At 33.0% G+C, this 14,167-nt stretch overlaps 1 long non-coding RNA gene across 1 annotated transcript in view; it reads right to left on the bottom strand.

Moving 5' to 3' along the window:
* Positions 1-14,167, bottom strand: part of LOC309609383 — a 742,735-nt gene that overhangs the window by 594,731 nt on the left and 133,837 nt on the right. The window lies entirely within an intron of this gene.

Raw genomic sequence — 14,167 nt, forward strand, 5'->3', positions numbered from 1 at the left:
GGGAGAGTATCATAGCTAAATGAATGCTTAGAGTATGGAGAAAATGTTTTATGGTGTCATTTCAATGTTCAGGATAAAGAGATGAAGAGAAGGAGGAGGTGGAAAAATAAAATACTATTGAAAGCTTATAATTATGCCAGATATTTTCTTGATAAGACATTAATGCTTACAACTTTATAGTTTAGGAATTTTTATCTCTCTTTTATATGAGAAACCTGAGGCTTGGAGAAGTTAGGCAAATTACCCAAGGTCATGTGCCTAGTGAATTGTAGATTAAAGATTTAAACTCATTTTTAGTTTTGTTTGTTTGGTTTTTATCTGATTCCAAAGTACATGTTCTAGTAGAGACAACTACGAGAATAAATTTCATACATGATATTTGTATTAAAGAATTACATTATTTCAAACACATAACATAAATATTGTAGGAGAACACAAAACAAAAATAGGAGGTGTGCATTAAAGGTCCCACCACAAAGGAAAATATGTGGTTTAAAAGTAGTCATAGTAATTTACCAATGTTACCATTAGTGGGGAGACATTAATACCTGAAATGTTAAAGAAGAAGAAAGTTTGTGAATAGATTATGATAAAAGGTAGACATATCACTACCAAGTACATGGTAGCATAGACGCTGGATTTTTTGTTTATTTAAATGAAACACATATTTGACGTACACATAAACATAGAACATTAAAATGTTTTACCCTGTGATATTCTTAAGGAAATATTAATATACAAAATTCTCTGAAGTGTCACAAGGATTTCTTTCAAATTCTACATTATAGAATACACAAAGTTCAATTTTTTTATGCCATCAAAGGGAGACCTAATTTAGGAGTTTAGATTTCCTTAAAGAAATGCAGGTAGGTGAGGGCTTGAAGAATACAGCTAAAGCTATTACACCTGGGGATCATTATGAATGATCATGATTGGAAATGGAAGTTACTGGGAGTTAAGAGTGGAACTGTCTCTCTTACCAAAAACAAAAACAAAATTTTAAGGATCAAATATTGTATTTATATTTTTTTCAATTTCCATTTATTTACTTATAATTTTTATTTTATATTGGAGTATAGTTGATTAACAGTGTTGTGTTAGTTTCAGGTGTATAGCAAAGTGATTCAGTTATACGTATACATGTACCTATTCTTTTTCACATTCTTTTCCCACTTAAGTTATGACAGAATACTGAGCAGAGTTCCCCACTGCTATACACTAGGTCCTTGTTGGTTATCTATTTTAAATACAGCAGTGTGTACAAATATTTTAAAAAGAAACTGCCTCATGTTAGAATATGTAATTATAGTGTTCTCATTAAAAATCTTTCAGAGCCTGAAATTATCTAAATCACATAATGAAGTTAACACATGTCTAAATAACAAAATAATTTACAACTGCTAAAAATAACTGCATTAAATTAATAGTCTGAATATGGAAATTCCATGAGTTACAGGCAGACATATATTGTTCTATAATTGATCAATGTGGCTTGTTAACTAGATTTTGCACACACATATAACCATCATATAAATGTGATACTTGGCATTATCAGACTATATTACTTTATAACTCAAAGAAATTCTGAATCACTTAAAATGTGTTTTAATTATTAGTTAAATGTGTTTAATTACCACTTATTAGGCAAATTTGCAGTTAACATTACATACTGAATGTATTTTTTTATTTACTGAATGATCATATTAGCCTATGCATACTGGCAAATCAACCATGAGACTTTTGCTCTATGACTTACATAAAAGTTACATTTTTGGAAGCTAGGTTTTGGTATATATGTATTTCTATACAGTTCATATATTTTTTTCTTTTTTAGTTTTTTAAATTGGAGTATAGTTGCTTTACAATATTGTGTTAGTTTATACTGTACAGCAAAGTGAACCAGCTATACGTATACATATATCCCCTCTTTTTTGGATTTCCTTCTCATTTAGGTCACCACAGAGCATTGAGTAGAGTCCCCTGTGCTATACAGTAGGTTCTCATTAGTTATCTATTTTATACATAGTATCAATAGTGTATATATGTCAATCCCAATCTCCTAATTCACCCCCGCTTTCACCCTTGGTATCCATATGTTTGTTCTCTATGTCATATTTCCTTAGTGATATTTTTGTGATACAGAGGTGATATTTGAATTTAGATTTTTATATTGTTTGTGCAATAGAAATGCATGCTTGCATTGCTAAATGATAATAACATTTTTATTTCTGCAGTATTTCTATAGCAAAAATGGAAATTATTTTTAAGAATAGGGACTGTGTCAAATTCCCTGTCAAGTAGGGACTGTGTCAAATTGACTTTCCAACTGCGTCAATTATGAACCTTGTGATGCTGAACAAGTTACTACTTAACTTCTCTAAGCTTTTCTTCCCCATCTTTGAAAAGGAAGATGTAGTAACACAACCCAGTAGGTACTTAACCCAACTAAGAGTAAATGAGATATTCACAATATCTGGAACATGGATAATGTTCAGTAATTTTTAGACTTTATTTTTCATTGTATGTTTTTACCTTTACCAAAATATAAGTTCCAGTTAATACCACTACCAAATTTTACTTCAATCTATTAAGAAATATTGTGAACAACTCCACTTTCAAAAAAATACTCAAAACTTTAGTGCTATAAATCAAATAACTAAAGTAAGAAATTACATTTTGAATAGATATCACAATTAAAAGACAAAATATCCCCCTTGAATGTTTATTTCAATCCTAAGTGTAATGTACACTAAACCTTACTTTTGCTTAACCATACAGAAACAGTAACCATACAGAAACAGTAAAGGGAACATGCATTTTCCTGTCTTGGTTTTTTTTTTTTTCCTTAGCCTTGTGGGAAGTTTCTTAATTTTAACAGATTTTATTCACAGCAGACTTCTATTGAATCATATCTTATATAACTGATTTGACCCATGTTCAAATTATTAACTGTATATTTTTTGAGATCAAACCTTTGTTTCTTCCATTACAATTTTTTAGCAGACTTTATTTTCTTGAACAGTTTCAGGTTTCCAGAAATCTTGAGCAAAAAATATAGAGTTCCCATATATTCCTCTTCCCCACCTCCCGTTTCTCCTATCATTAACATCTTACGTTGGTGTGCTACATTTATTAAAATTGATGAGCCAATATTGATATATCATTATTAACTAAAATCTATAGTTTACCTTAAGATTCACTCTTTCTGTTATACATTCTATGGGTTTTGACAAATGTATAATAACACGTATCTGCTGTTAAAGTATCACACAGAATAGCTTTAATGCCTGAAAAGTCCTCTGTGTTTTATCTATTTATCATCACCTCCCTTCCCCAGACCCTCAGTCAGCCATGGATCTTTTTTGCTGTGTTCGTAGTTTTGCCTTTTCTACCATGTCACATAATTGGGATTATACAATATGTAGCCATCAGGTTGTCTTCTTTCACTTAGCAATATGCGTTTACATATGCTCCATGTCTTTCTGTGGCTTCATATCTCATTTCTTTTTATTGTTGAATAATATTCCATTGCGTGAATGTACCACAGTTTATCCATTCACCTATTGAAGGACATCTTGTTCACTTCCAGGTTTTAGTAATTATGAATAAAGCTGCTATAAACATTTGTGTGCAGGAGAGTTTTTTTGTGGACATAATTTTTCAGCACCTTTAGATAAATACCAAGGAGTACAATTGCTGGATCATATGGCAAGAGAATGTTTAGTTTTGTAAGAAATTGTCAATATATTTTTCAAGATGAACATACAACTCTGCATTCTCATAAGCAATGATGAAACAGCTTACAATGTTTTTTAGGAAAGAGAAAGGGTTTTTTTCCTCTAATTCTCAAAAAATTTATTTAGGTTCCAAATTCTAAAGAACAAAGAGTTTTTATAAGGTAATGGAATAATTTATTCAGGACATTGTTTTCTACAGAGAATTGTCACTTAAAAACTGAAGATGAGGAGACAATGCTATTAGAGTCTGGTTAAAGGGTGATTTAGAGAGACAAAAAGTTTTCCTAGCTAAAAATGTATGTATTTTCAAGGAAACTGCTCACAATAAGTGATAATTAATGTAACTTTGATCCTAAATACTTAGTTCTTTCTCAGATGAAGTCACTACTTCACCTGTGCAACATTTTTATGGTTGTAATTAGATGAAAACCTTTTTTGGTCAGTTTATAATTATTTCAATCCAGGGACTTATTTTTATTTCATATTAAAACTGGTTTTGGTGCTGGGTAAATTTAATTTTTATGTACATAGAGCTTTATTTGCTTAAGAGTGAGAAAATTAAATATTTATGCTCTGTAGCCATTCAAGTGGTCTACTTATACGGGTTCTGCTCAAATCAAAGAGTCAGAAATTAAATATTTATGCTCTGTAGCCATTCAAGTGGTCTACTTATACAGGTTCTGCTCAAATCAAAGAGTCAGTCATACCACATTGTGCATTTTGGTACAGCTGTAGAAGGAAGTGGAAAATAAATTATTTGCTTTAGTGCATGTAGTATATTAATATAGTGAATTACCTTATACAAGTTATTATTTTTAAAAATAATGATAATTAATAAAGTGACTCTGGCATGCCGGATTTTATCATATCCCTTTTTTTTTATGGATTTCAAAGCACTTTCCTTTTATTTCCTTGTGAATTACCTATAAATGTTCTATGTCTTTGATGACTGAATAATAATCTCTGTCTCTCTTGAGACACAAGTTATTTATGGGGAGGGAAGTCATCAAGGTTTGGGCTATGAAATCAATATCCTGAATTCAAATATTGGTTCCATAATAAGGCTTAAAATCACTTCCAAAACCTCGCTAAGTTGTATGTTCCTCAGCTGTAAAACATGAACACTTCCTTCAGTTTTCTGGTGGCTATAGATTGGCATGGAGCACTTATCTTGCTAAGTGGCATAATAAAGGGTGTGTAAATGCTGACTGCTGTTACTATAATATGGCGCACTGTGTGTCACATAGCACATATTTGATGAGGGCATAAATGAGCATATGGAAAAGAGAAAGAGACATTATTACTGCAAAAGAATCTTTGTTATATTTGAAAAGAAACACTCTACTAAAATATTTTCTTTGATCTTCTATTTTCCAAAGGAAATGAATAGACAGCACTGGTAGTTTTCATCTGATGGAAAATACCCTTGCTATGACTTCATCAATTTTCCTCTAAAAACCATCCCTACATGTAATTTTTTTAGTGAGTTCCCTGTGCATGTTTGCTGATACTTCCTTCACACATTGGAACATTTGAGTCAACAAACTCTTCCCATATAAAATATCAACGTAAACTGTATTAAAATTACATTTTAGTTCCCGTATTGGGCCCATAAAATATACCCTCATATCCCACATGAAAGTTTTGAAAATGCTGACCATCTCCTTTGATGGCAAGAAACCTTCTGTCACTCACCCACACCACATCTTGAACCTCATTTGCAGTGTGGAAAATAAGTTCCAATTGTGCCATATTCCAAATTTCCTATCCTTTGAGGACCCTGGCAAAAGAGATTTTATCCTTTGCTGTTCGTGTGATAATGCTTCCATGATTTCATTGAAGTTACCTCATAAAATATAATGATAAACAGAAGGGTTACCCTTTTTTCTAGTGGGAATGCTTCATATAAAGAAGTATAATTTCCCTTGTGGTCTGGAGTACCATATGGCTTTTTCCCACTTGCTTTAGACGTTTTTCTTTTTTTTTAAAGACAATAAAGATTAAATTTATCTTTTAAGGTTTAAGAGACCCCAAAACTTATCACAGTTTTCATCATCAGGCCACAACACATAGCTAATATTATATACCCACTCTGAGGAAAGCTAAGATAAAGTGGCAATGTTAACAGGTTCTAAGAGCTGTCACAAGTATTAAATCAGTATGTGGGTTGTTCAACATCAGGTTTTTTTGTTGTTTCTTTTCCTTTAAATAGATTTTTCAACTGTGATAGGTTGAGCTTTTTAACAATATTTGTAAATGGGCACTTACTTGACTGTATTTTCAAAACCCACAAAATGCCACATCAAAGCCACCCCAGTTTGGCTAGAATATAACTGGAATATACTGGCTTTTCTGGTGCATCTTCTTTAAATTCAAAAGAAATATTTCTCTGATTAATTTTAAAACAAGGCTTGGCAGAAGCATACCACATGTTTACAAGGCCAGAGTAGCTAAGTAAACCTCTTTTTTTCCCTAAACATATCTGCCTTGATTTGTGACCACACACTCCTTACCTTAACCACAATTTATCTATTTTTGAAGTTCATTGAGTTTTTACCACTAAAACCTGTTAGCTAAGCCATGAGGCCCTCAAACGTTCACTGTTAATGTAGCATGATGGTGCTACAGTAGCACCATAGGTGGTGCTACCTATGGTTCTCTTGGGCTGTAGTGTTCATGCCATGCTCTTGTATCATTACCTGCTTGACTCTGCTTTGACTCTAAATAACATTCATTAAAAAAAAAAATGTAGGGGAGGCTAAGTTGCAATGGCTTATTATTTCATATGTCAAATCTCTATCACTTGTTCCTGTATGTCATTAGGCTCATTTCCTTGCTTGTCACAAGTTTCTGTGTACTCCTTTACATCTAACATAAAACCTATGGCTCTCTTGGGCTGTAGTGTTCATGCTGTGCTCTCGTATCGTTACCTCCTTGACTCTGCTTTGGCTCTTAATAACATTCATTGAAAAAAAAAAAAAAAAAAGGTCACTTGAGAGACATCTCTGTGTGCCATTATCAAATCTTTGAACTTTTACTGACTGTACTTAAGCTCTGCTCATACCTTCTCTTCGTGTATTCGTATACTTTAAGACAAAACTGGTGCAAGAGAGTGCCCTAGAGTGGTTTGTAAGAACCCTTGAAACCACTTGGTCAGGAGCAACATGGAAGCAAAACATCACGTATTACAAACTTACTCAGGAAATTCAGTCCTAAAATGTTTTATTTAAGGACATCAATACATAAAATTACCAAATATCTTTGTGCACTTTTTATCCAGTAGGATGACTATCTTATTTCTTGGTCCTCAGTGTTCTTACTTTGCTCTTCTTTTAAACATCCTTCATGCTTCATTACTCTGACATCACTTTAAAACAATTTTCTTAAGCCAAACCATTTGAAAAGAAATGTGATCCAAAATAGCTAGATAAGCTAAAATTTGCATAAAGTACATGTGCATGCGTGTGTATATGTGTACGTGTGTCTATATAAGTGAAAATTTAGAACATAGGAACAGCTATTTGCCCAAATTCTATTCTAATTTATGACTTCATTAATCCCCATGTTGAATATTAAATCAACGAAAGGTTTAAATTTGTTCCTCTACATTTAAATATTCCATAGTAGGAAAGGTTTCTATCAGACAAGAGAATACAAGCATAGCAGTGGCTTAGGAATAGAATTCATTGCAGAAAATCAGGAAATGGTTAAGATTAATCATTGTACATATATGTATACTACACATGTTCCATAAAAACTTAGGTTGACCAAGGTTTATATAAACCCAAAAGGAAAACAGAATAAGAAACAAAGAATAATATAAAAAATTCTATAAGAACTATTACATTTATTCTTTGTACCTCAGGTAAGAACCACTCTGAGACATTATAATACATGAAAACTTTGATCGTTTTTGTTTTTAAATTTTAGCTTAAGGAAATTTTTATCATTCCAATATTTAACAGTCCATCCATCTTTCAACATTCATTAAGTATCTATTTACATCAAACATTGGACTATGTTTGTCACAATAAAGGCACTCATATAAGTCCTTAGAGTTAGCCTAAATTTGTAGAGGATCATTCATTCTCTCTCTGCATATTGATTTTCTTAGACGTAAAAGAGGGCAATGCATTATATGACTTTAAAGTTATTTCTTTTTTCTTTTCTGCAATCTGATGGCTCTAGTTTTTTCTCCAGGACATCACTTCCAATGTGGTAAATCCCAGACCATTCTCTTTGGAACTCCATGTACCTGGAGAAGCACAAGGGTTCTAAAAAAAATTCCCAAGACACTTAAAGGAATAGAAGGAAAAGCCAATGAAAAATGATTTTCACTCATTCTTTCCTGTGATTTTCATTAGGCAAAGCCCAGCTTCCTTTCAGAACTCCCCAATTCCGTAAGACCTTAGACAAAGACTCTGCTGTGTCACAGAATAAACATTAGCCCAGAATACATGACACTTGGCTTTTAGTCCCAGTTCTGGCTATGTAATTCCCAAGTCTTTTAACTAATGAGGAACCCTGTTTCCTCATTTTTAAAAAGAAAAGATTGAACAAAATGAACTACACAGTTCACTTTCTGTCTAAAGTATTGAACAGATATTTATGAGATGATTTTAGATTATACATTCAAAATCCTTCCTCTTTAAAAAATGCATACAATCCCTTAGAAACTGAAGAACTCATTTGATAAGTTTAGTGCAATTTAATAATTAATTTTAAATAATAAAAAGGATAGGGCTTCCTTGAACACTATAGCTAAAGCTACGTGGTTTGTTTATTTTAAAATTGTTTATTGTTTGTTTCTCTTGCTTGAATGTAGGTCCTCAAAAGACAAAGACAATGTCTTCTTTATGCCCCCACTGAATTCACAATAAAATGCCTGGCATACAATGGTAGTTTGATAATTTTTTGAATAAATAAATGAAGCTTAAAGAGAGCAATCCCTTATAACATATTTTAAAGCTATTAGAAAAACAATTATGGGATCGAGATGGGCAGAAGGAATATTATAAGTTACTTACTTGAAGGACAGTTTAATAAATGATAAATATGTTTCATTTATCTTTTATCACATATTTCTTGTATCAAAATTTTAATCTAATGCAATTCACATTTTTTAGTGCCTACCTTATTCCTGGCAAAAAAAAAAAAATGGGTTTTAGAACCAGAAATGAATATCAATTCTGACTCTTTCATTCACTCTTATATGACTCTGGGCAAGTCTTACTGTTCTAAGCTGCAATATTCTCAACTGTAGTATGGGGATGATTAAATTAGGTAATGTATGGAATGTGCTCAGAACAGACCTCAGCTCTGAGCAAGTCCTTGATATATCTTTGCATATAGTGTTACTACTATTATTCAGTGTATATAGTAGATCTCCAATGGAATGAACTAGGTCTTAAGTGTTAAAATTGCTGAAATATTTTTATTTAAATAAGCCATAACTTTTTGTTTCCCACATCCTTTACTGCCATTTTAAAATATTTTTGATTCACAGATGCCTTGGAAATTCTTTCTATATACGTGCATGCACGAACAAGCACAGTCCACAGGCACAAAATTTTATTAAATATTTAAGGAGATTGATTGTCTCATTAAAGTCCTTCCCTTAGTTTATGTCTTCAACAAGTAAAAGTTAAATTAAATTGATAGTACTGGAAATTTCACAGAGAAGATCAAGGAATGTTCTTCCATTGAAAAAAAAATTTGAAAATCACATCTGTTGGGGATGCTGCTAATATTGTACTTTCTGTCCTTCTTAGTAATGAAGTGGTAAGGACAAAAGGCGAGAGAGTGGAGATGCTATCTAAAGTTCAATGAGACATTAGAGTTCATGAAGCAATATCCAAAAGATTTACTGAGTATTCACTAGACATGGGGTGGTAAGTAAGTGGAAAGTTAAGCCTTGTTCATTGCTGACATTTAGCAAATTTACTTCTAAGCATTATTTTGGGATCAATTTCATAGTTTATGTTTCTTCAGCAGAATAAGTCCTGTTACATCACTTTTCTAAACCTTTACAAACCCATGGTCTATTTTTGTAAACATAAAAATAGTAAGGTCTCATTTAATGTAATTTAAAATTGCAAAATATTGCAAATGCTTGAATAAACATTAAAGTACTGGCAATTTTTACAACAGTTTTGAAATTAAATTGGTTCCCAAAGATTCACTAGGCTCTCTCCATGCCCACTTCCCTCTTGCCTTGCCCTTGTGAATGCCAAAGCTTGTATATACTTAAATTATTTCTTATACCTCTGCCCAGAGGGAAGAAAAAAATAAATAGAGAACTAAAGCAGTTATTCAAATTATTCTAATTAACATGTTCATTTCAGTTATTGTGGTGCCTACTGTCTTTGTCTGCCCAGCACTCCTCCTCTCTTCTTCTGGTGACAGAATCTAATCCCTGACCCCAGGCATGTGACCTAAGTTGGAAGACTCAAAATCTATAAACTAGCTTCAAAAGATTTGTCCAGAGGTGGACATAATAATCCAAGAAAGGACAATTGGAATCATTTCCCTGATTTTTAACTGGAATTAATGTACCTGTATAATGGGGTTGGAGGTATTGCGTGTCCATGCATGTGGAGTGGGGTAGAGATACCTTGTTTTTCTATGGTCATAGAGCTGTATGGATATAACCCCAGAGCACATTTCCCCATCACACAGAGAGTATGAAGCTGCAAAAGAAGAAAATCAGAGAGAGAGACGGCAGAGACTATCCTGAGAGTATCAAGTTTCAGTATTTCAGAAATGCACTGATGCCCACCATTCTTCCTTCAATTCTATGAAGTATGCTAGTGTCCATTCAATAAATTTTCATCTCACTTAAAAAATAAAATATAAAATAAAATAAAATAAAGTAGGAGAGATGCCAAATATCTAGAGGTAGGAGACAGGACTCTTCATGTTGTTTTACTTCTCCCTTGGCTCCCATGTGTCCACATACCGACTCTAATCATTAAAAATATATATGTATACTATTTCCCAAACTGCAAACCTTTTGTTTCTTTCCCCAAATATTGTACACAAAGAAGGAGTTCTATCTATTTCTCAAATATTCAAATTGTAAGTATGATAATAGACCACCTTCATTTAATCTTAGGCCAGATTCCCTGGATACAGACTCTGAGATGGAGAGGAGTTGCATGCCACAGGTATTTTGGGGAATGTTCTCAGGAGCAACACCTGTGAGGAAGGAGGAGAGGCCAGCAAGAAAAGCTGAATTGTAAAGCAGTTACAGCAGCACCCTCAGCCCATCCCACAGTGACCTCTGGAGAAAGATCAGTACTTTGGAATTGTTCTCAACCAAGACAAATGGCCAAGCATTGTACCTCACTATTGGCCTGTCACTGGATACAGGTTTCTCTTGGGGTAAATGTTGTGTCTTGGGCAAGATAGCTCCTTTTTAGCCAAGGGCAATTTCCAGAAAGATGCACCTATAAGTTATAAGAAGCCAATATTCCTACTCACAGAGGCAACAGGTGCACTGGTCTTAAAAGAGGAAAAGGAAGTACACAGAGCATTATATTATTTTACTAATCTCTCATATTAGATATCGTTGTTAATTGTGTTTTCCTAATTAGAATATAAATGTGAATGATCATAAGAAGGTGAAGAAATAGCAGTAAAGTAGGGTTCTGTGTGTGTGTATATATATATATATATATATAGAGAGAGAGAGAGAGAGAGAGAGAGAAGCTGATACAAATTTAATCATCAAAAGCTTTGGCAGGAATACCTTTATCTTCAGATCTTATATTTATGTAGCCACCAAAGATATTACTTAAAAATGTTCTTCTTGAAAGTCTTGTCACAATACAATTTAAAAAGAATCATCAAGGTGGCCTCATATAGAAAGCTATGACTGATTAACTCTATTCAGTTTCATCAGCAATGTCCCTACTAAATTTGTGTCCAATTAACTCACACATTTGTAATTTTATAAATGCTAAATATATTTCATGCATTTATATATTCATGTAGTATAAATATATTTACGTTAAATATATTTATACTAAATATGCTTCATGCATTTATATTCTGCCTGCCATCTAAAAATAAAAGTTTATTTGAGAATAGATGCTGAGTCTTCACTTTCATTTGTGGTTATACACACTCAACACCAATCATTTATTTAATTACCATGTTGACTCACTGGTTTTATTTTATTTTTTTATATTCTGTTTTACCACGATTATGTTCTGTTTTACCACAATTCAGAATCTCTGTCCACTTTCTTTGTGTGTGCTTTAAAACAACAGAAATGTATTGTCTTACAAATGTATTTGTAAGATAAATGGAGGTTAGAAGTCCAAAATCAAGGTGTTGCCAGGGCCACGCTCCCTTTGAAATTTGTAGGAGGAAAATCAATCCTTCCTTGCCTCTCCCTAGCTTCTGGTGGTTTGCTGGCGATCTTTAGTTTCTTTATCTTTTTTTTTTTGATACTAAAAGATACTATATACTCGAAGACAACAGATGACTTTAGAATATATATAAATTACATTAAGTAAAATCACGGTTGACTCAATTCCATGGCTCAATATATGAATAACAATCCTAGGACTAATGAACACATGATAATAGGACAAACTCAAGTTAATCAGGATGAAATTTTTAGTGCCAGGTCTGATTTAGCCATGGATATATACATTTATAGCCTTTTTAGCCGACCATAATTGAGTAACTTATGCTTGGAATTAAATCATAGAACCATTGTTGCTAGCTCATTTAATATTTGTTCACCAAATAAAGTCAGTTACAACCATTAAGAAATATCATTACTGACATAAAAATGAACAACTTAAAGCATCGTAGGTAACTTATACCAATTAATGTTGCTTTGTCTTTAAGTCTCCAAACTATTCACCAATGTTAAAGGAGTAAATTGATTCAGTCTTGAGGAGCTCAAATGACGTGCTCTCCATTTTGTTACAGACAGTACAAAACTTACTGTTTTTCAGTAACATTTGTCATTACCAGATTAGTATACTGTTTTCTCTTGAAAATTACATTTTCTCTCCATTAAATAATACTCCAGTGACCTAAAAGCTGATATTCTATTGTTCTTCAGACACTACCATACCCTGAAGTCTTGATGGAATTAAGGAAGAAAACCAGTGAAAATTAAAGCTGTTTCCTAAAAGGAGAATTTTTTTCTTCTTTTGTTGCTTCATTTCTTTATCTAGGTTTTATAATAAGTATGGGTAAAGATAAATTTTATGACATAAATGTAAAAGTATGAAAGCCTGATCAATCAATTTTTCTTGATTTTCCTTTCTCATTCCCTATTAAAAATAAAATATAAAGGTAGAAATGAGATAGATATGAAATATTTCACTTCCATGTTTTGTGAATTAGTCAAACTTTTTACCAGTAAGATAAATGTTACTCCAAGTCATTAACTGACTTAACAAAAATATTCATTAAGTTTTTGTTGTGTGCATTGTATTGTGTAATATTGTTAAGAAAGTAACAAAGTACAGGGTAAGTTCCTGCCTTTGAAAATGCTATTAATCTGTTGGGAAGACAAGCTGTGCATATGGAAAGATGTAATAATAATTCTAAGCAACAATATATGATAATGGCGATGAATGATAAAAACTGAATTCTATATTAGTTTTCTAGGGCTGCCGTATAAAAAACACAGACTTGGTGGTTTAAATAACATAAATTAATTTCCTCACAGTTCTGGAGGTTGAAGTCCAAGATCAAGGCACTTGCAGATTCAGTGTCTGGTAAGGGCCCATTTCCTAATTAGTGATGGATGCAGAATATGAACGAATTCCCTTCTCATTTGCAGAACGGTGACAAACTCAATCATGTGGAGACTCTATAGACAGAAGAGATAGCAGTGTTGTCAGTGCACATTCCTTGGACATGACAGAGGGCCAATAAAACCAGTATATTGAGAATAGTTGCATAATCATACTAGACAAAAGTTTGACCAACAGCATCAATGCCCTTAGGCCCAAGGGGAAATTCTGGAAGGCAGGAGGTCATCATGCAATGATAATATGACTAGAACTGGTTGTCTATAATCTTACCGTTGGAGGAAGGTGTCAGAAGAGAAAATGCAGCTTTCTAGCTCTCCCACATGACAAAGAATCCTCACAGAAAGTCTCGGCATGACGAGACCTAATGTACAGAAGTATGAAGTGCAGAGAATGCAGTGAAACGGATGACCGAAAGAGCAGAAACAAGAGTACAGAGAGATTTTAGGGGCAAAGCACATTTGAATTGTTTAATTCTTTGAGCATCTGTTGAGCAGGCTGAAGGTATCAGATGCAATGCAGGGTGTGGGGAACATAGAGTTAAATTAGACATGGTCCTAGGAGTCAAAGATCTTACAGTTTAGTGGGGCAACACTAAGTGTATTACAAAAGTGCTCTAGTTTCTATGATAGAAGTGTACAGAGGTAC

The sequence above is a fragment of the Balaenoptera borealis genome (assembly GCF_965194805.1).
Source record: "Balaenoptera borealis genome assembly, chromosome: 13".
In the NCBI taxonomy this organism is placed as follows: Eukaryota; Metazoa; Chordata; class Mammalia; order Artiodactyla; family Balaenopteridae; genus Balaenoptera; species Balaenoptera borealis.